Source organism: Erinaceus europaeus, chromosome 7, assembly GCF_950295315.1.
Source record: "Erinaceus europaeus chromosome 7, mEriEur2.1, whole genome shotgun sequence".
Taxonomy (NCBI): domain Eukaryota; kingdom Metazoa; phylum Chordata; class Mammalia; order Eulipotyphla; family Erinaceidae; genus Erinaceus; species Erinaceus europaeus.
In genome coordinates this window covers 115,035,619-115,058,954 of record NC_080168.1, presented here as the reverse complement: position 1 = coordinate 115,058,954, position 23,336 = coordinate 115,035,619, and the positions used below count along the sequence as shown (strand labels likewise).

General features: G+C 46.6%; 1 protein-coding gene across 1 annotated transcript in view; it reads right to left on the bottom strand.

Moving 5' to 3' along the window:
* Positions 1 to 11,894, bottom strand: part of NCKAP5L (NCK associated protein 5 like) — a 37,351-nt gene extending 25,457 nt beyond the window's left edge. The window contains exon 1 of the mRNA XM_060195399.1: positions 11,829 to 11,894. The gene's annotated coding sequence lies outside the window, so the exon portion shown is untranslated. The remainder of the gene's footprint in view (positions 1 to 11,828) is intronic.
* Between the last annotated feature and the right edge of the window lie 11,442 nt (positions 11,895 to 23,336).

The window sequence follows — 23,336 nt, the reverse complement described above, 5'->3', positions numbered from 1 at the left end:
GTGTGTCCATATGCTGTGGGGGCTCAAACCTGGGTCCTCACATATGGTGAGCTCTCTCAGTCCCTGCTGGTGACTAATTCCTCCTGGACAACAACCCCCATGTCCATTCCACCCCTCTCCTCCTCCAGCTACCTTCCATATTTATTCTTTCTTTACATAAAAATTGAAAAGTGTGAGAGAGAAGAGGCCGGTGGTGGTGTACCTGGTTGAACGCACACATTACAGTGTGCAAGGACTTGGGTTCAAGTTGCTCAAGTCCTCACCTGCAAGGGGGAAACTTCATAAGCGGAGAAGCAGTGCTGCAGGTGTCTCCTTTTCTCCCTATCTCCTCTCAATTTCTCTCTGTCTCCATCCTAAATAAATAAGTAAATGAGTGAGGTAGGGAGTACGCAGCCTGCTCCCGTTGACGCTACATTTTCTCATGCAAGGTAGGCACTGCACCACTGAACTGCATCCCCCCCACCTCTACTGCCCTGTGTGTATACAAACACACAGGCCCATTCTCTCCATTCCGCATCTTTCTTTGGCAAAGCAATTGTTAAACAATAAAACCAGACTTTCACTGGATTTCACCAATTGTTCCACTGATGTTCTTAATTACCATGTCTCCTTAGTGTCTTACGATTCATAACAAACAGTTCCTTGGTGAGAGAGAGAGAGAGAGAGAGAGATACTAAGCCCAGGGTCTCTACCCTGGCCCAATTTTTATTTATGTATAAATTTTTGTTATACATAAAAAATAAAAGGACACAGACACAGGCTGGGGATCACAACTTAGGACCTCTTGCGTGAAAGTCTTGTCCTCTACCATTAAGCCGCCTTCTTGGTCACACCAGATCATTTTTATTTTTTCATAAGAGCACACAGAGGAGAGAAAGCAAAACACCACTCCAGTGAGCATAGAGTGCCACCATTCTGGAGGTGTAAGCAGAGGCAAGCTATTTTATTTCTTTTATTTATTTATTTTTTTAATTTAAATTTAATTTTATTTATTTATTCCCTTTTGTTGCCCTTGTTGTTTTATTGTTGTTGTCGTTGTTGGATAGGACAGAGAGAAATGGAGAGAGGAGGGGAAGACAGGAGGAGAGAAAGATAAGACACCTGCAGACCTGCTTCACCGCCTGTGAAGCAACTCCCCTGCAGGTGGGGAGCCGGGGTTCGAACCGGGATCCTTATGCCGGTCCTTGTGCTTTGCGCCACCTGCGCTTAACCCGCTGCGCTACAGCCCGACTCCCGCTATTTTATTTCTGGCAATGTTATCCTTGGCTAGAAGGGGCTTACTCTTGGATTTTTTCATTGTAAAATTATTGTTTCTCCCTTTTATATTTAATAAATTTGGGGGAGGGCAACATTTTGTGATCAGGCAAATATCCAGGTTTTTGCTTAACTTTTCACTAGTTCTTTTTTTTTAAATGAGAAAGCCATATTTTAAAGATTTATTTATTAATGAGATGGTAAGGGAGATGTGGAGGGAAAGTGGAAGGGAGGGAAGAAAAAAAAAGGGGAGAGAGAGGACTAGGAGTGTCACTCTGGTATAGGTAATATCAGAGAGCAAACTTGGGACGTCAGTTTTGAGAATTCAATGCTTTATCTACTGCACCATCTCTCACGCTAATTCAGTCATTAATTTAAACAATTATTAGTGATTTAATAATGATTAACAAGACTGAAAAATAACAGGGGTACAATTCCGCACAGTTCCCAACAGAGTTCTGTGTTCCATCCCCTCCACTGGAAGCTTCTCTATTCTTTACCCCTCTCTGGGAGTATGGACTAAAATTCCTTATGGGGTGCAGAAGGTGGAAGGTCTGGCTTCTGTAATTGCTTTAATCACTAATTTTAAGATTACTGGCGGTGCTTGCAGCAATTACTCTGGTGTTCTAACAATAATTTTAATATTTATTTTTAACGAAAGATACGAAGAGACAGAGACAAGAGCACTGCTCAGCTCTGGCTTCTGGTTATGTCAAGGACTGTATCTGGGATCTCAGAGCCTCAGGCACAGAAAGTCTTCTTGCATAACCATTATGCTGTCTCCTCAGCCCTATAATTAAAAATATATATATTTTTTGGTTGTGGTCCGGGAGGTGGCACAGTGGATAAAGCACTGTACTCTCAAGCATGAGGTCCTGAGTTCAATCCCCGGCAGCACATGTACCAGAGTGATGTCTGGTTCCTTCTCTCTCTCCTCCTATCTTTTTCATTAATAAATAAAATCTAAAAAAAAAAAAAAAAGTTAGCTCAAAAATTCCTTTTAAAAATATTTTAGTTATTTTGGATAGGGCCAGAGAAATTGAGAGTGGAGGAGATAGAGAAAGAGACGGATAATGTAAAAGAGACACACCTACAGCACGGCTTCACCACTTCCCAAGCTTTCTCCCTGCCGTAGGGGCCAGGAGCTTGAACCTGGGTCCTTTTGCACTGTAACATATGTACTCTATTGGGTGCACTATCTCCTGGCCCCTTCTTCTTCTAGCGTTTGCCCTTCTTCCGTAGCCAGTCAACAGCGTCAGGTTGAGCCTGATGTAAATGATATATTTTTTCAGGGCTGGGCGATGGTGCACCTCATTAAGTGCACATCAATAATATGCAAAGACCAGGGTTTGAGGCCCTGACCCCCACCTTCAAGGGAGTTGCTTCACAAGCGGTGAAGCAGGTCTGCAGTGTCTTATCTTTCTCCCTCTTTTTCCCCCCTCTCTTCTCAATTTCTTTTTGTTTATCAAATAAAAAATGGGAGGAAAAAGTCTGAAAAGACATTTTTTTTTCTTTCTTTCTCAGAGCACTGTTCAGCTCTGGTTTATGGTGATGTGGGGGACTATATCTGACTTTGAAGCCTCAGGCATGAAAAGTCTTTCTGTTACCCACTTTTTTACCACTCTGGGATTACTTTTTCAGATAGAGAGAAACAGAGACAAAGGCAGAGAAGAGAGTGAAAGAGACCACAGAGCCAAAGCTTCCTCTTACATGGTAGGGGCTGGGCTCACATCTCAGTCGCACACATGGCAAAGCAGCACTTTTCATGGAGGCCATTTCTCCCATCCAGGCATGAAAGTCTTTTTGCATAGTCATTCTGCTATTGTCTCAGTCTCAAATGATAATTTTTGATTTCCATTATTCCTTGTATATTTTTTATGTTAAGTCTGAAGTATTTTCTAAGAACTGCCTGTTCACTCCCATTTATCTACTTAACTACATTTTTTTTTGCCTCCAGGGTTATTGCTGGGGGCTCGGAACCCACTGCTCCCGGAGGCCATCTTTCCCGTTTTGTTGCCCTTGTTGTTGTTGTTGTTGGATAGGACAGAGAAATCTACAGAGAAGGGGAAGACAGAGGGGGAGAGAAAGACAACTGCAGACCTGCTTCACCTCCCATGAAGCAAGCAACACACACACACACACACACACACACACACACACACACACACACACACACACACACACACGGAGCCAGGGGCTCGAAACAGGAACCTTACACTGGTCCTTGCGCTTTGCGCCATGTGCGCTTATCCTGCTGCACTACCACCTGGCCCCCACTTAACATTTTTATGAGAGAAATCAGAGTACCATCCTGACATTTATGATGTTCTATTTGTTGCTGTCTTGTCTTATGTGGTGCCAGGGATCAAATCCAAGTCTCACTCGTGCAAAACATGTGCCCTGCCACTGAGCCACCTCTTTGGCCACCTTAGAATGGAAACATGATATTGATTTTATTTTTTATAGTCTAATAAAAAGAAATCACCACTTACTTTGTTTACACCTCGGTCACTGAGAAATTTCCTTCTTTCTTTCTTTATTGCCACCAGGCTTAGTGCTGGGGCTGGGCACCTGCATGGCGAGTACCCCACGAGTACCCCACTCCTGGCGGCTTGCTCTCCTCTTTTCCTTTCTTATCTTTTCACTACTTTTTTTTGATAGGACAGATTGCAGTTGGAGAGGAGGGACAGACAGACAAGGAAAGATCTGCTGCCCTGTTTCAGCACTGAAATGTACTCCCTGCGGGTGGGGCAGGGGGTTGACCCTGGATACTGGCATGTGGTAACGCGCACACTCGACTGGGTGAGCCACCACCAGCTCTGAGAATTCTTTTAGGTTGGTTCTTGTGCCTCCATCAAAAAAGAAAAAAGTTTTACTTTTATTGACTTATTTTGCCACCAGGGTTATCGCTGGGGCTCCACTCTCATCAAAGTTTGTTTTTAAGATAGGGGTGAGAGAAACAGAGAGAAGAGACACCACAGCACTACTTCAATACAATTCTTCCTCTGTGACAGAATGACTCAGTGCAAGCCTATCGATAGACATCTGAAGGTACGTTGCCTTGGTTCCCACCATGCCAGGACAGTCCCCTCTCCCAGCGCTATCAGAAGAGGACAGTCAGTGTCTTCTGGACATGTCAGGCGTAAGCAGGCAGACAGATTGGCCCCACTGGAGGAACTCGGGCAGAGAGGCCAGAGCAAAGGTGACGGGGAGAGCAAAAGGGCCCAGCAGGCTGCATGGGCTGCAGGCTCTCAGGCTGGACCTGCAGGCCTGGGAGCTGGGCGCCTGCCTCCCAGGCTCTGTGCTCAGCCTCCACTGCTCCCTTCCTGAGGGTCCCTATTTTAGCCTCTTCAAAGGAAGCAGCTCTGGTTGGCCAAGTGCCTTCCTGGTCTAGGCAGCTTCCATGTTGACTCAGTGACTGCCATTGGGCCAGAGGCCTGAGGACACCGCCCAGGCTGCTGGCTCTGTCCCTGAGGAAGCAGCTCTGGTACAGCCACCAGTGTCCACTGGGCTCTGCTCTTGCTGGAGTCCAGCTCTGGCTCTGTCCTGCCACACAGCCCTCGGGAAAGCCTGGTGCCTCGCTGGGACTCTGTTTTCCTCCAAGTAAAATGGGCTTCCCTGACTCCTCTTTCCCTGCAGGCCAAAGAAGAGAAGGAAGGGTGAGATCATGTTTGGAAAGGCAGTGCAGCTGTGAAGACAGGTCTCCTTTGTAGGGTGAGGAGCTCAGCCTGGACTTTGATGCTGCCTTCCTCCCCCAGGGCCTGCAGGCTTCCCAGGAAAGCAGGAAGGGGCAGTAGAGCCCAGAGCCTCAGCTCACTTCCAGACCCAGGGACAGGAAGTGAGGTGCTGTCTAGAGAGGAAACGAGGATCGAACACCCCCCAACTGCTCCACGGCCTGCAGTGGACAGGGAGGCCCTGGGCAGGGAAAGCAGGTATGAGGGAAGCTGGGGGAGGCACCTTCAGGCCTGTCTGAAGGAAAGATTTCTTCAAGAGACCTAGGATATCCCACACACAGGGACCTGCAGGGAGACAAGCCACTGATTCAGGTAAACACACACACACACACACACTTCATGTGGCCCCAGGCACTGTGTCCCACCTCCCCAGCATAAGCACCCACTTCCATACCAAGAGGGGTGCAAGGCCCATGGTTCTAGTCCCCAGTCCCCACCCATAGGGAAAACTTCACGAGCAGTGAAGCAGGGCTGCAAGTGTCTCTTTCCCACTCTCCCTATCTCCCTCTTCCCTCTCAATTTCTGTCTCTACCCAAAATAAATAAATAAATAAATAAAATAAAAATTAAAAACTTCTTAGGGCGGTAGTGTACCTGGTTAAGCGCACATAGTACAAAGTGCAAGGACCCGCACAAGGATTATGTTTCCCCACCTGCTTCACAAGTGGTAAAGGGGGGAGCTTCACAAGCAGTGATGCAAATCTACAAGTGTCTATCTTTCTCTCCCTCTCTGTCTTTCCCTCCTCTCTTGATTTCTCTCTGTCCTGTCCAATAAAATAGAAAGAAAAAAATGGCCTCCAGAAGCAGTGGATTCATAGTGCTGGCACCGAGCCCCAGTGAGAACTCTGGAGGTAAAAATAAACGTCTTAAAAAAGAAGGAATAACCACTTGACTAGGTGATTTCTAAAACCCATCCCAGCTGGGGCCATCCACTATCTTCCTATTGTTAGCAATGCAGGCCAGGCCCCTGGGATGAGGGAGGACTAGGAGGTGTGACCAGACACAGTGTGGGTATTCAGCCAAGGGACACCAGTCTTTCAGAAACTTCTCCATGGGTCAGGGGAGGGGCCAGCCCGTGCCCAGGCTGTGGTACTGCCTGGTTGCATCAAGCTGCTGAGAAGCTGGTCAGGGGCACTGCCACCTGGGTGAGAGCTGGTTCATTCTGTGTGTGTGTGTGTGTGTGTACACAGGGGTTCAATCTGGTCAAAGGCAGAACAGGCAGGTGGGGTATGGTGGGGTAAACTTCTGAAAGAGTCTGGGGCTGCTCCAGGCAGGTTCTGGGGGTGTCTCAACAGATCCTCACACAAAAAGGCCAATTACAGCCCCCACACTAAGCCAGCTGGGGGTGAAGTGAATCAGCCCCTGGGAACTGTAGCTGCTCAGCAGCCCAGGGCCACACCCCAAGAATTCAGGGGCCCCTTACAGTCTAGGAAACACCTCATCATTCTCCTACCCAGAGGATCTTTGGGGGGAGGGGAGGCATTTCAAGCCCTGTGTGAGAGTAAGAACTGCAGCCTGAGGTCTGAGTGCCACCCACCACTCAAGCAGCAAAATGGAGTGGTCTCTCCTTTAAAAACAGCTACATGGGGGGGCAGTGGTACACCTGGTTAAGTGCCCACATTACAGTGTGCAAGGACCGTGGTCCCCACCTGCAGGGGAAAGCAGCACACATGGTGAAGCAGGGCTGCAGGTGTCTCTCTCTCTCTCTCCCTCACCTCTCAATTTCTCTCTATCCAATAATAAATAAACAAAAAATAGCTACACAGGTGCCTCCTCCCTTCCTAAATCCTAGTGAGAGGTAAGAAACCCAGAGCTCACGAACCAGCAGAAGGTTTGGGGAGCTGTGCCTGGCTGGGCTCTTCTCAGTGGCTGCTGGCTTTTCAGAAATCAGGAATAACAGCAATGATAATTCACCTTAATAACAGCCTGGCCTCTTTGGGCCTCTTTCATCTGCCTAACTCCCAGAGCTGGGAAAACGGTAATTAGGGAGCAGGTGCCACACCCCAATGATAATGTGCTGTTAATCCATCTGCACAGGATGGGAAACTGAGGCCCAGGGAGAAGGCTTTTTCCAACACACAGAGCTAAGATACACAGCCGGAGGGCTACCAGGAGGCCAGGGACCAAGCAAAGGCTCTGTACCTGCTATGTGAAAGAAAACGCTAAGACAATGGCAAGCTTGCAGAGCCAGGCAGACCTGGGTTTGGGGTGACAGAGAGGAAGACCCCAAATAGGTGTCTCAAACCCCCTTCCCAGACTGTGGCAAGGCCTGCTGGGGAGTCAGGACCTTCAACCTTGGGTCCACACATTCACTCCCCCAAAACACTACAAAGCACGCTGGCAACTCTGCAGTGCACGCATCCCAGCTGGCTAAGTGAAGGGTCAGCCCTCCGAACAGCCTCCCCACCCCCCAAGCACAGTCCCCGGAGGGGCAGAAGGGAGGTAATTTGCAACTGGGTGTGGATCAGAGCAAACTGTGTCACCAAGCGAGGAAGACTACTCTCAGAGACAACACCACACCCAAGCTGCCAGAGTGGTAGCATTCTCAGGTGGTGTAACAGGGGCTTGAACTTGGGCAGCACACAGCAAAGCAGGCACTCTTCCAGTTAAGCTATCTTGCCATCCTTTTATGATCTTTTTTTTTTTTTTTTTAAAGATTTTTAGTTTTTAATGAAATGGATAGGAGGAGAGAGAGAAAAAGAGAATCAGAATATCATTGTAGTACATGTGTTGCTGGGGATCGAACTGGGAATATCATGCATGAGAGCCCAACACTTTATCTACTGTGCCACCTCCCGGACCACCTTTACGATCTATTTTTATTGCTTCATTTTATTCTGATGATCTGAAAGATTTACTATTTTTTAAATGCTTTTAAAAAATATTTATTTATTCCCTTTTATTGCCCTTGTTGTTTTATTGTTGTAGTTAATATTGTTGTTATCATTGACAGAAAGAAATAGAGAGAGGAGGAGAAGACGGAGAAGGGGAGAGAAAGACAGACACTTGCAGACCTGCTTCACCGCTTGTGAAGAGACTCCCCTGCAGGTGGGGAGCTGGGGGTTCGAATCAGGATCCTTATGCCGGTCCTGGCACTTTGTGCCACCTGCGCTTAACCCGCTGTGCTACCGCCCAACTCCTAGGTTTACTTTTTTAAAAAAGATTTTATTTATTTATTCATGAGATGATAGGAGGAGAGAGAAAGAACCAGATATCACTCTGGCACATATGCTGCCAGGGATCGAACTCAGGACCTCATGCTTGAGAGTCCAAAGCTTTATCACCTCCCAGACCACAGGTTTACTATTTTTTAAGAAGCCTCATTTATTTAGGAACACAAGAGAGAGAAGAAGCAAGAGAATCAGACCATCTGTCTGGCATATGCAACGTGGGGAATCGTACTTGGAACTTCATACTTTCTAGTCCCACACTCTAACCACTGTACTGCCAACCAGGCTGCAAGGTTTACTGTTTTACAAGAAAGAGGGCGTGAGCAAGAACAAGAACAGAGCATCACTCAAACACATGATGTGCTGGGGATGGTGCTCAGGGCCTCAAACATGCACAGCATGTGCGCTATTGGCTGAGCCACCTCCCCAGAGACAAGGGGAAAATATTACGGAATTGTTTGAAGGAGGCTGATACATAAAGTGCCCTCAGCAGCTGCAGTTTCAAGAGCTGCTCTCTCTGCTTTAGATCTGACCAGTCCCTTGCTGCTTGAGAAACGAAGGCAGAACGGCATCACATAAGCAGTGCCCCAGGTCAGGAGCCCAGAGGATGACACTCACCGTTGAGTGAATCACTTCCTCCCCCTGGAACTTCAGCTTCCCCATTTCTAGCACGAAGGCGGCGGCGGACTAGACTGTCTCCAGGATTCCTTCCAGCCTGGGATTCTATGTTGTTTTGATGTGGTGGCAGATCCCAGTTTGATTTCCATAAATTTGCATGTTCAATCAGAAACCCCCAAACTCCAAGTATAGAAAATCCAATCAATCCATTAGTGCAGCCAGACTAGGGCTGGCAAAGCCTGCCAGGTTTGGGAGAGGACTGTCAGAGCAGGCAATGGGGGGGGGGGGGGGATGGGGGGGCAGGGGAGGCGAGAGTTGTCTGTTGCAGAGATGCAATACTGGGGAGTCTGGGCATTTTTGGCTGTCAGACAAGGGTCCTTTTTCCTGCTCCTAGCAGGGCTCCTGCTGGCCAGTCTCAGAGCCACACCCCAAGAGGAAACAGCAGCCTCTGCCTAGCAACAGCCGCATCCTGCACTCTGACAGGGATGCCAGCAGCCACCACTTTCTGGGAAACCACCTCCCTGTTCCAGGGGCTCATCCATCTCACCTAAAACCCCCTGCTGCAACTCCACTCCCACCAGCAAGGCCCTGGGAAGAGGGTGCCCTGGAAAGCAATGCAGCAGAACGTGCCCACCCCACCTGCCCCCTGCCAACCCCAAGGCCTCTCTAACCTCCACTGCTCCTTCCACATCCCCCCTTGGCACCTGGGAGACCGGAGGATGAAAACAAACAGGGAGCATGAAGGCCTTTGGCACTCGGGCTGCAGAGCAAGTTCTGACCTGGAGAGCCTGACTCCTCAGAAAGCCCTACCCACAGGAGACAGGAGGGAAGGAGGCTGGGAAAGTGGGGTTGGGGCCGCCTCCCTGGATACTGCTGGGTGGGTGTTGCAGAGCCTGGAGGTCTGGTTGTACCAGGTGAGGGCAGCAAGACAGACCCCTTAAGCCCTCTGTCTAGGAGCTGGGGTTGTGAGTGAAGAAGCAAGTGAGGTTGGAGAGGGTGGACACTGATGGACAAGAACTGTGGGGTTCTTACCCTCTGCCTTGAGAGGGAGGGCAGGTTCATTTAGGAGGCCCTGGAACAGCTCCTAAAACAAGTCCCAACAGCTGAGTCTCCAGGGGATCTGCCTGCCCTGCTGGCCTTTGGTTGCCTCCCCCTCTCAGTCCCTCCCCAGAAGCCCAAAGCCTGGCTTCACCACGATGTCTCACCAGAGACTGCAATGGCCAGGCAGCAGAAGTCATGCCCCAAGGCTCCAGGGGTGAGCAGAACAATGGCTATTCTCAGGCAGGGCAAGGGCAGCTGCTACCCTCCATCCAGGCTTCTAATACTAAATCTCAGTGATGAACTACCTCATCGCCCAATACCTCTGCAAACCCAGTTGCCTTTCTCCCCTCCATATTCACTCATTGGTGGAACCACACACTCTCCCAAAGTGGGAGGGATTGCTAGGACTTTCTAGTCCAACCACTGAATTTCACAGATGGAGGAAAAGTTCCAGAGAGGCAGAATGTCTTGGCCAAGGTCACATAGCAAACAAGAAAGAGTGGGGACCAGAGCTCTGACTCCCAGTCTACAGTGACAGCAGCTTGGTCCTCAAACACACTAGTTCCTCCTGGCCTATTGTGGAGGAGCCTTCCTCCCTGCAGCCCAGGCCATCTGCCACTCACGGGCTCCCTCTCCTCTAAGGGCCTGAGCTGGAGAAAGAAACTGGAGGCCCCAGACACCTCACATATAGGCCACAGACTTGGACAACAAAGTTAAGCTATTTGGGCATATCTTTCCAGACAGGATTGCATGTGATTGTCTGACATGGGAAACTCACTCACACAAGGTCGCCCTTAGACAGAGGGGCTGATAAGAGAAGTGAATTTTGAGTCTCCCTCCTTGCCAAACAAGGGGCCTGGAAGAGAGCTAACACAGTGTCTTGTAAGAGAATCTGCAACAAGGCACGTAGGCTAGGTTCATTTTTCTCACAAGTACTGGCTGCAGGATGACTAGACAATGACCCCTCTCTCTCATTCCCCCGCCCCAGTCCCAACAATCCCAGGCTGGCAGCCTGGAGGTCCTCTGGGGTAGCAGGGTAGGGAGAGAATGAGATGGGAAGCCATTCTCTGAGACCACCTTCCTAAGCCTTGGGGCGGCTTTCAGGAAGCAGCGGCAGGCCAGGCAGAGTGGACAGCATCCAGCCACCTGGAAAGCAGGGCTTGCGGGAAGGAATGGCTCTGTGTGCCCTTGGGGCAGTGCCTGGGCTGGAGAGTCCATGGGGCTCTGAGCTCAGGAGAGAGAGACTGGGCTTCAGACAGCGGCTTTCCTGGCCCGGCCAGGGGAGTGTCGGGCACAGATACATTCTCCGCATTCTTCTGGCACCGCAGCCAGGACCCTGAGCGCCTTTTCTGCAGCGGTGCCCTCGCCCACTCTCCGCCCAGCCCTTCTCCTTCCCTCAGCCTCTCTTTAGAGCTCAGTCGGCAGGGCTACCCTCATCCTTCCCGCAGATCCTCCAAGCCCAAGGCAGGCAGCTCCCGGAGACCCTGATCTCCCCGCCTCCCTCCACCTCCCTCCCACCCCGCGGCCCCAGGCCACTGGGACTGCTAGCAGAGCTGAGCCCCGGGCTCGCCAGTGCGCCTGCGCCCTACCCCCACCCCGCACCACTAAGCGGCATCCCGACAGTAGGACTCGGGTGGGGTGCGGTGCCCAGCTGGGGCAAGGTCAGTGTTTTTAAAGAGGGAGGGGGACCGCCCCCCGGAACATGCCCCTCTCCCGAAAGTTTCCCTTCCGGGGCCACGGAGAGTGCGCGAGGATGGCGCGGGGGGCGGGAGGGGCTGTGGTGGGGGTGCACTGAGTGGCAGCCAGCCCCCCAGCCCCCGCCCGCCTCGGGAGAGTGCGACGGGAGCTAGGGACTAGCAGCGAGGTCCCGGCGGGAAGCCGCACCGCCTCCTCCAAACCCAGGCAGCCGCCACAGCCTAATCCTCCACACCTCCCCTCCCCAGATTGGGGCCCACTGCATCTCTATTTCTATACTAGCCGCCCTCAAAATCATAAGTAGGCTTGGAACTCACCGAGATCAGGTGTTGATCTGGGCCAGGACAGGCCGGATCCGCCGGGTCCATGGCCGCGGCTCGGGGGCGGGGGGCAGAGAAAGAGGGGGGTGGCGCTGGGGCCGCCTCTTGATGTCAAGGCTTTAAAGGGGCTAGTGAGTCCCGCCCCTCTGCCTAGCCCCGCCCCCCACGTCCGAGCAGCCAATCGTCGCTCTGTCTGGACGTGCGCCCCGCCCAACCTCCGCCAGATGTTCCCAGGACAAGAGCAAAGTCGGCCTGGCCAGCTAGCACGGCTTCCGCCCCAAAAGGAAGGACCTCCTCTCTTTCCCGTAGAGGAGTTGTGTCCCCAACCTGACTGAGTCCGGCCTGCTGAACCTCTCCAGTACCGGGGTAGAAGCAGCCAAGATGGGCCGAGCTGGGGTGGGGAGTGTATAGCAGAGAAAACTAAGTAGGTGCTTGCAGAACCGCGAGCATGCGCGTCTGCTTCTGTGTAGCTGGGCGTGCACGTGTCTATGTGGTTGTGAGTGAGCAACGGTGTTTTGTAATTTGTCTTCCTGAATACGTGTTGGGTCTGAGGAGAGGCTTGAGTGCTTCCTTAGCCTTAAAAGCTACCGCCTTCCTTAATTCTCATCTGGGATCGGTTCCTCCCAGTGATGTGGAAAACTGGATGCTGGCCTTTTCCTCACTGGTATATGAGGAGGTAGGACTAAGCAGAAAAAAGGGTACAACCTTGTTCTCTGTCCGACACTTGCTATCTCATTGGGATTGAGTTCCTTCGTTTTTGTACTATGTGCTTAAAAGAGAAAAGCCACAGCCTCAGAAGTCCCTTCAATACCATTCTCGTTGGTTCTTCCTTAAATATCCTTGCCTGGGTGCTGTATATATAATCTTTTCACTCTGCACTTTACTAAATGCCCATTAATAAGAGTTCTGAACGGAGTTCTGTAGAGAAGCAGTGATCCCTAGCCACAGCATCTGCCCATTTTATTAAAATTGCTTCTGTTGCGGTATACATGAGGTGTATTAAAGCATTGCATTAGTCCAGTAAAGGAACATAAAAGCCAAGGGAACAGAGGGTGCTCAAACTGGCTAGGATTAATCCAGAGTTTCTCTTTGAAGAAGTCTCCTTAATTTGAAATGGGATTTGAAGAGCTGATAGAACTCAAGGAGGATCCAGGCAGGGTGAGGACACAAGAGACTCAGGTAGGAAAGAGCAAATTATCTGCCTGTGACAGTGAGCAGATCACTGTGTTCAGATGGAAGAAGGGAAACTTAACAGGAGAGCTTTTATATGGAAGAGACCAGATGAGGATATAGATTTGACAAGACAAGAGATAAAGAAGTCAATCTAGGTTCTTGAAACAACGCCTCAGAACAGTGATTATAGAAACATAAAAGATGTCATGATGGTTATTCCCACCAACTGCTTTTAAAATTTTTAGAAGACATTTTAAACTTGACTTATCGTGTCCAAGAGGTGGTGCAGTGGATAAAGCATTGGATTCTCAAGCCTGAGGTCCTGAATTCAATCCCATTGCAGCACATGTACCAGAGTGATGTCTGGTTCTTTCTCTCACTCTCCTCCTATCTTTCTCATAAATAAATAAATAAAATCTTTAAAAAAATACAATAAAATTGACTTATCTTGGGGCCAGGCAGTGGTGCAACTGGATAAGCACACACATCACCATGCGCAAGGACCCAGGTTCAAGTCCCCACTCCCCACCTGCAGGGGGAATGCTTCATAAACAGTGAAGCAGGTCTGCAGATATCTATCGCTCTCTCTTCCTCTCTTTTTTTTAAGATTTTTTTTTTTTTTTTGCTTCCAGGGTTATTGCTGGGGCTCAGCATCTGCACCACAAATCCACTGCTTCTGGAGGCTATTTTTTTTCCCTTTTGTTGCCCTTTTTTTTTCCATTGTTATGGTTACTACTATTGTTGTCATTACTGTTATTGTTGTTGGATAGGACAGATAAATGGAGAGAGGAGGGGAAGACAGAGGGGGAGAGAAAGATAGACACCTGCAGACCTGCTTCACCACTTGTGAAGTGATCCCCCTGCAGGTGGAGAGCTGGGGGCTCAAAATGGGGTCATTAATGATGGTCCTTGTGCACCATGTACACTTAACCCACTGCGCTACCTCCCGACTCCTCTCTCTCCCTCTCTATCTCTCCATCCTCTCTCAATCTCTTTCTGTCCTGTCAAATAAAAAGAAAGTAGAAAAAACAAAAAAAAAGGGAAAACGGCCACCAGGAGCTGTGGCCTGCACCGAGCCCCAGCGATAACCTGGGTGGCAAATACAAAAAAAAAAAACCAAAAAACTGATTTATCTTTAACATACAGTAAAGTGTAGCACTAAGTGTTGGACTAACTGAATTTCAGTGATAACATATACACCCCAGATATTGAACCATTACCCTATGTAATTCCTTCAGGCTCTTGATTGTGAGTTTGTCCTGTATCTAACAACCAACTTTAACCACTTCCTCCAACTCCTTGACTTATATCATGATGGATTTTATGTAAGTGGACTAATACAAAATGTACTTTAAAAAAAGATTTCTTTTACATGGTACGATAAAAAGATTTATTACATTTGAGAGCTAGTTTCACATGCAGTACATAGAGAAGCAAACACATCACTCTGGAACATGCAGTGCTGAGGATCAAACTGGAAATTTCAGACATGTAAGTCCTGTGCTCTACCAGTTGAGCCAGCCATCTCTGCCCAAGAACATATATTATGGGTTCACCCGGGAGAGTGTCTGCTTTGCCATGTGTATAACCCAGGTTCAAGCTCTGGTACCCAAGCATTGGGGGGTGATTCAGTGTTGTGATCCCCCACCCCACTCTTAAATTAATGAGGTCCTTCCTCTGTCATTGCCTTTATTTGAAAAAAGGTGGCCCAGAATGGTGAAGCACCAGTGACAACAGAAGTACTTTTGCCCCTATATCTCTCAGCTTAGTATTGTTTTTGAGACATAGCCATGTATAGTTTATTTTTTTATTTTGATGATTTCAGTTTTCAACTATTAAAAATAAGGTTAGGGCTGGGGAAACAGCATAATGGTTATGCAAAAGACTTTCATGCTTGAGGCTCCCAGGTTCAGTCCTCAGCACTGTGGGAAACCAGAGCTAAGCAGTGCTCTGGTCTTTCTCTTTATCTCTCTCTTGCCTCCAGGGTTATGGGGCTCGGTGCCTGCACTACACTATACGGATCCACTGCTCTTGGTGGCCATTTTTTCTCTCTTTTTTTTAATTGGATAGGAAAGAGAGAAATTGAGAGGGGAGAGGGCGGTAGAGAGAGAGATAAAGATAGATACATGTAGACCTGCTTTACCACTCGTGAATCGATGTCCCTACAGGTGGGGAGCGAGGGGCTCAAAACAGATCCTTGCATTGGGTCCTTCTACTTAGTACAATGTGTGCTTATCCCAGTGTGCCACCACCCAGCCCCCATCTCTGTATCTCTCACACTCATTGAAATAAAATAAATAAGGGGGCTGGGCGGTGGAGCACCCAGTTAAGGGCACATATTACCAAGAGCAAGTGGTGCAAAGCGCAAGGACCGGCGTAAGGATCCCGGTTCAAGTCCCCAGCTCCTCACCTGCAGGGGAGTTGCTTCACAGGTGGTGAAGCAGGTCTACAGGTGTCTATCTTTCTCTCCCCATCTCTGTCTTCCCCTCGTCTCTCCATTTCTCTCTGTCCTATCCAACAACAACAACAATAATAACTACAACAATAAAACAACAAGGGCAACAAAAGGGAATGAATAAATAAATAAATTTTTTTTTAAAAAAAAAAAAGAGCGCATAGTACCAAGTGCAAGGGTCTGGATTTGAGCCCCTGCTCTCCACCTGTAAGGGTCTGCTTCACGAGTGGTAAAGCAGGTCTGCAGTTGCCTATCTTTATCTCCCTCTCTACCTCCCCTTCCCCTCTCAAGAACCTGGACTAGAGTTGGTGTATTGCACCAAAGTAAAGGACTCTGGGGTCGCCAAGGAGGGGGGATGTTCAGGTCCTGGATCATGATGGTGGAAGAGGACCTAGGTGGGGAGTTAAGAGTGTTATATGGAAAACTGAGAAATGTCACACACATTACAATTACTGTATTTTCCTGTCAACTGTAAAATCCCCCCAATAAAGAAAAAAAGTTTCTTTTTAGATGAAAGCCTCAGTATTCTCATTTAGATATAAAAGTAGTCAGTTTATTTTTTAGTATTGTAATTGTGAGGAAAAAAACATAATATTTACGTTGTTTAAAATATTATTATGTTAGTTAAAATGTAGATTTGTTAAAAAATATCTTTAAAACATTACCTGATCCAAGTAACTCTGTAAGATACAAATAAAGACACTTGTTATAGTTTTCATAATAAAAAAAAAAGAAAAAGCTTCCTTCTGGAACCCCACCTGGATCATAAACGTGGCAAAGCAGCTATCCCAGTGAGCTATTGTATTGTGCTGACTCATTTCTGAGAAAGTTCATTTCTTGATGATTGTGAAAATTTTGGAATGCGGAATCACTGATTTTTAAAAATATTTATTAATGAGAGGGTGGCAGAGGGAGAAGATGAGAGCATCATTCTGGCACATGGAGCACTCAGGGATTAAACTCAGGACCTCATGCTGTTAAGTCCAATGTCACTGTGCTGCTCCCCACCCCAGGATACCTATAGTGTTGATTATTTATTTATTTTCCCTTTTGTTACCCTTGTTTTTCTATTATTGTTGTAGTTATTATTGTTATAGTTATTGATGTCGTCGTTGTTAGATAGGACAGAGAAATGAGAGAGATGAGGGGAAGACAGAGAGGGGGAGAGAAAGATAGACACCTGCAGACCTGCTTCACCGCCTGTGAAGCGACTCCTCTGCAGGTGGGGAGATGGGGGCTTGAACCAGGATCATTACTCTGGTCCTTGCGCTTTGCGCCACGTGTACTTAACCCACTGTGCTACCGCCTGACTCCCATTACATTGTTTTTGTAGCAGGCTTTCTGTGAGTTTGACTTATTTTTATAAGTATTTTATTTATTTATTTATTTATTTATTTATTTATTTATTTATTTATTTATTTATGTTTTTGAGAGAAATGCAGAGAGAAAAAGACACAGTGAGAAACACCAGAGCACTGCTCAGCTCTGACTTATGGTGGTGCTGGGGGATTGAACCTGGGACTTCGGAGCCCCAGGCACGAGAGTTAGTTTCTTTCTTTCTTTCTTTCTTTCTTTCTTTCTTTCTTTCTTTCTTTCTTTCTTTTTTTAAAAAATATTTCCTTTTTGTTGCTCTTGTTGTTTTTATTGTTGTAGTTATTATTGTTGATGTCGTCGTTGTTGGATAGGACAGAGAGAAATGGAGAGAGGAGGGGAAGACAGAGAGGGGGAGAGAAAGATAGACACCTGCAGACCTGAAGTGATTCCCCCGCAGGTGGGGAGCCGGGGCTCAAACCGGGATCCTTATGCCAGTCCTTGCGCTTTGCGCAACGTGCTCTTTACCCGCTTTGCATAACCATATGATATCTACCCCTGCCCTTTTAAAAATATTTTTTATAAAAACTTTTATTTATTTATTTATTCCCTTTTGTTGCCCTTGTTGCTTTATTGTTGTAATTATTATTGTTGTCATCGTTGTTGGATAGGACAGAGAGAAATGGAGAGAGGAGGGGAAGACAGAGAGGGGGAGAGAAAGATAGACACCTGCAGACCTGCTTCACCGCCTGTGAAGCGACTCCCCTGCAGGTGGGGAGCCTGGGGGCTCCAACCAGCATCCTTCCGCCAGTCCTTGCGCTTTGCGCCACGTGTGCTTAAGCCACTGCGCTACCTCCCGACTCTCTTAAAAATATTTTATTTATTTATTTCCGTTTGTTGCCCTTATTTTATTGTTGTAGTTATTATTGTTGTCACTGTTGGATAGGACAGAGAGAAATGGAGAGAGGAGGGGAAGGGAGGGGGAGAGAAAGATAGACACCTGCAGCCCTGCAGGTGGGGAGCCAGGGGCTCGAACAAGGATCCTTACGCAGGTCCTTGCACTTTGCACCTCATGCGCTTAACGTGCTGCGCTACCGCCGACAACCAATGTTGATTCTTATTAATCATTATTAAAATCTATCATAGGTGAGGGAGATAGCGTAATGGTTATGGAAAATGACTCTCTTGACTGAAGTCCAGGTTTAATCCCCCTCACCACCGTAAGTCAAAACAGAGCAGTGCGCTTGTAAATAAATAAATAAATAAATCAGTGATCTAGCAACAAAAATTCATGTAAAGAACATGATTCTTTACACAACTGACTTAAAATCCCATGAGATCAGTTGCAGTCAGGGATGGAAAAACCTTAAGAGTCTGTTAAGTATTTCTAACTATCATTGGATGTTTCCAAATAACTAAACATTTGGAAGCAAACAGACCACATAGATGACTTTTCTTTTTTACTTTTCATTCTGTTTACCCTTGTTTAATAAACACAGCCAGAACATCTGTACTTGTCAGAGCAAGTACCTGCTTTCCTGACTTAGAGGTTTGTGCATACTTGCAAGTTTAGGCATTCAGATTTTGGCAGATTGTCTCTGTCTTCCCAGCCTTTATCTTTACTGACAGGAGGTGAAAGCAGTATGGCTACCACTACTCCTTCATCACCTACCTTTGATGAGAGGGCTTATGACATTTTCATTTTCTAGTGGTATTATTCACTTACATTGCTGAAAAATCTACCAGAGTCCCAGAATTGGTTTTCTGTCTTGTTATAGACCACTGATCATATATTGTTCCTTTCTTGAGTTGTTTCAAAACAATCTAGGCCCCCAGGTCTCTGGTTGCAGTTAGCTGCTGGCAGTAAACTAGTTTGGTGGCATAGTCTAACTGTTGATGACTGACTGATACTGTCTCAGAGAGCCACTCCCACACTGGTCATATCAGTGCTTGAGGGGAGGGAGGAGGGCCTCTACTTAACACCATGTGGTTGTTGAGTGTTGGGAGTATCTTCATTCTTGTTTGGTGGTGTAGCCATCTGGATGCTGTGTTTCATTTGGTTGATAAACTAACTCCACTTTAGAATTACTGACATCAGGAGGTGGTCATGTTGGTAACTGGTCTCTTAAAATATTTTAGTAATCTATTTTCCAGACTGGATTGACTCTGACTGCATCCTTTATGTTATTTCCTGCTAAATAAGAGGAAGAAAAGAGCTGGGGGTGGGCTACTGTTTAGTCCACTTGTTGACCATTGCTGTTGCCACTTAATTCTACATGTTTCTTGTGTGTTCTGACAGTTTTGAAACCTCCTACCAAGGACCTGGTAGGGTTTGTGTTGTTATGTGGAAATGTTCTACATGTACAAACTATTGTATTTTACTCTTGACTGTAACCATTAATCCTCCATAAGGAAATTAAGAGAGAAAAACCTCCTACCAGGCACAGTATGATGGATATACTCAAATTCTTGAACTCATTTTTGCTCATCCAAGTGTTTTTAGTGAGGACTAGGAAGATAGTATAGTAGTTATGTAAAAGACTTTCCTGCCTGAGGTTCTGAGGTCCCAGGTTCAATCCTCAGCATCACCATAATAAGCCAGAACTGTGCAGTGCTTTTGTTAAAAGAAAAAAAAAAACTTAACTGAGCCGGCAACTGTGCATTAGAATATGGCATTCATATACATACAGGGTAGTACAGGAAATTATATTGAAAAGGGAAGTGGTGGGAAAATTCTACTTTATAAGAGCAGTGCTGACAAGTCTGGCCCCACTGCGTTGGAGAAAACTTTTGTGCGGTGGTGTCTTTCCCTCTGTCTCTCTACCTGAAAATTCTAGCCCTGAATGGTGAAACCCTGGCAACAACAACAATGCAGCATTTGAGTGGTTGTTTCCTTTATTGGGGGTTTCCTTTATTAATCATGGCTTACAGCTGACAGTAAAATACAGCAGTTGGTACATGTGTAACATTTCTCAGTTTTCCACATAACACTCTAACCCCCCATCTAGGTCCTCCTAGAAACACCACACTTGAATGGTTTTAAGTATCAGGGTAGCACAATCAGAATTGCATTTCGGTCTTAAATGGAGCTTGAAGGAATCATGTTAAGTGAGATAAGTCAGAAACAAAAGAATGAATGTGGGAAGCTCTCACTCATAGACAGAAGTTGAAAAATGGGGCTCTGCAGTAGCAGGTTAAGTGCACATGGCTCCCCACCTGCAGGGGGGTTGCTTCCCAAGTGAGGAAACAGGGCTGCAGGTGTCTATCTTTCTCTCCCCCTCTCGATTTCTCTCTGTCCTATCTAACAATAATGACAACAATAACAACAGCAGCAATAATAATAACAATGATAAACAACAAGGGCAACAAGTGGGAAAAAATAGTCTCCAGGAGCAGTGGATTCGTAGTGCAGGCACCAAGCCCCAGCAATAACCGTGAAGGGAAAAAGAAAAATTAAATTAAAAAAAAAAAGAATTTGAGGAACAAGATCAGAAGGGAAAACACAAAGCAGAACTTGGACTAGAGCTGGTGTATTGCACTGAAGTAAAAGACTCTGGGGTGGGGGTGGGGGAAGGGAGAGTTCAGGTCCTGGAACATGATGGCAAAGGAGGACCTAGTGGGGGTTGAATTGTTATGTGGAAAACTGGGAAATGTTACACATGTACAAACTATTGTACTTTACTGTTGACTTTAAGCCATTAATCTCTCAATAAGGAAATTAAAAAAAACCCACTACATTGAGAATTAACCTCACACACACAGAAGAAAAAAAAAAAGTGCATTTTGAAAAGATCACTGGAAAAGGATGACAGAGGACCTCGTGGGGGTTGTATTGTTATATGGAAAACTGGGAAATGTTATGCATGTACAAACTAATTTATTTACTGTAGAATGTAAAACATTAATAAAATAAAAAAAGGATCACTGTAGTCACAGTGTGGAGAATAGAGAGCAAAACCAAAATCAAGGAGGATAGACAGAAAGTTTGTTTTTTTTAATATTTATTTATCCCCTTTTGTTGCCCTTGTTGTTTTATTGTTGTAGTTATTATTATTGTTGTCATTGTTGGATAGGACAGAGAGAAATGGAGAGAGGAGGGGAAGACAGAGAGGAGGAGAGAAAGATAGACACCTGCAGACCTGCTTCACCGCCTGTGAAGCGACTCCCGTGCAGGTGGGGAGCCAGGGATCGAACCGGGATCCTTATGCCGGTCCTTGTGCTTTGCACCACCTGCGCTTAACCCTCTGCGCTACAGCCCGACTCCCAGAAAGTTTTTTTTTTTTTAATTTTTATTTATAAAAAGGAAACACTGACAAAAACCATAGGGTAAGAGGGGTACAACTCCACATAATTCCCATCACCAGAACTCTGTATCCCCTCCCGATAGCTTTCCTATTCTTTAGCCCTCTGTGAGTATGGACCCAGGGTGATTATGGGGTGCAGAAGGTGGAAGGTCTGGCTTCTGTAATTGCTTCTCCACTGAACATGGGTGCTGGCAGGTCAATCCATACTCTCAGCCTGTCTCTCTTTCCCTAGTGGGGCGAGGAGACAGAAAGTTTTTTAAGAGTTGAGGGGCCATGAGAAATAATGTCCTCTGAATGAGGCAAGTACTCATGGTAATAGAGAGGACTTTCAGAAACAGAGTCAGCAGGCTTTAAGACTGGAAATGGGGGCTGGGGAGAAGCAGAGAGCTTAGCCAGTGCTTTTCGTCAGGGTAACTTGTAGATGTTAGGACCACGCACTGAAACAGAAAAACACTGACAGAAGAGCAGGTCTGTAAGGTAGTCTGTCCCCTTTCAAGCATGTTGACACTGACATGTCAGGGGGACATGCAAGTGGCAGTGTCTGAGAGGTCTGTTTCCCAACTGCTGTGCCCCAGGAAGATGTTACAGAAATATTGCTCATTATTATTGGCCCTTACTGTTACTTTCAGCTGTTACTATTAAGCTTCATTATTGCACAAGTTCTTTCTGACAGACATCGGTCTGGTTTAGGTGGGCTGCCATGAAAACGTCATCATTTTCTGGATATACTGTTGTCCACGACATGGAAAAGGCGGGCAAGTACTGATGTATAACGCTGTTGGATAGATACACGTGAACTTCAGGAGAGAGATCTGGATTAAGCTAAGAAGTTCGTAAATCATCAAAACATAGGCTGGAACAGAGGAGGAAGACAAATAGCTGAATCTTGTCACCAGAGTCTAAGAGATTACAAAGAAAGATCAAATAGTTCCTGATATGGTTAATGTTGAGTCAGAGCTGAGACACACACAGACTTTAGCCACATGTCATTGGGACTTTGGTAAAACCCAATTTTGAAGGGTCAAGAAAGCGGTACAAAGAAAGGAAAAGAGACAAGAAGTGCTTCAGTTCTTTCAGGAATTTTGACCATGTAGTGAGGGAAAAACTAGACAGGTAGGGAAATGAAGGATGAGAATTATGTATAAAGATATTTCTAGTCAGACTGCTTAATTTTATTAAAACCACTTAAGGGATGGAGATATATCTCACTGGGTAGAGCGTCTGCCTTGCCATGCATGTTACTCAGGCTTGAGCCTCACCACATGGGAGGTGCTACAGTACCAGAGAAAGCTCTGGGGTCAGCTCTCTATCTAAATGGAAAAACAAAACAACAACAAAAATCAGTGGTCTGGAGAGCCAGAATTGCACATGCCAAGGGGTCAAATCTAGGGACAGAATTTCAGGAATTCTAGAGAAGACTAGGGTTGCTGCAAAGTCAAGGAAACAAAGAGAGGGTAGTAAGGACTAAGAGAGACTAACAGTATTTCTGTGGCTGCCAACTACTTCTCCAAAACACCCATTAGGGTCAAGCCTGTTTAGCTGGTATTACATCTAGCCTAGAGTTAGATGATTTCTTTGACAGGAATTGTAAGAACATCAGGAATCTCTAAAAGTGGCCAGATAACTTGAGTCTGAACACAAAATTTAATAGAACATAGTAACTTTGGAGCCCCGTGTTTATGCTCTCTTTCTCTCTTCTCAATCTTGATTTTTTTTTAATTTTTAAATTTTATCATTTATTTTGGATAGAGACAAAATTAACAGAAGAGACAGACAGACACTAGGGAAAGACTGAAACAAGTTGGGGGTATGGATCAAACTGCCAACACCCATGTCCAGCAGAAAAGCAATTACAGAAGCCAGACCTTCCACCTTCTACACCCATAAAGGATTTTGGTCCATACTCCCAGAGGGCTAAATGTTAGGGGAAGATGACCAGAGTGCTCTGAACTCCCATTCTATCAGGACCTGGAGAAAGAATAGAAGGAAAAAAAAAAGGCGGGGAGGGGGTGTGTGGGGGGGGAGGACACTCAGAAGTAGTAGGTTTGACTTAGAAAGAGAAGGCAGGACCCCGGCTCCCCACCTGCAGGGGAGTCGCTTCACAGGCGGTGAAGCAGGTCTGCAGGTGTCTATCTTTCTCTCCTCCTCTCTGTCTTCCCCTCCTCTCTCCATTTCTCTCTGTCCTATCCAACAACGACAACAACAATAATAACTACAACAATAAAACAACAAGGGCAAAAAAAGGGAATAAATAAATAAATA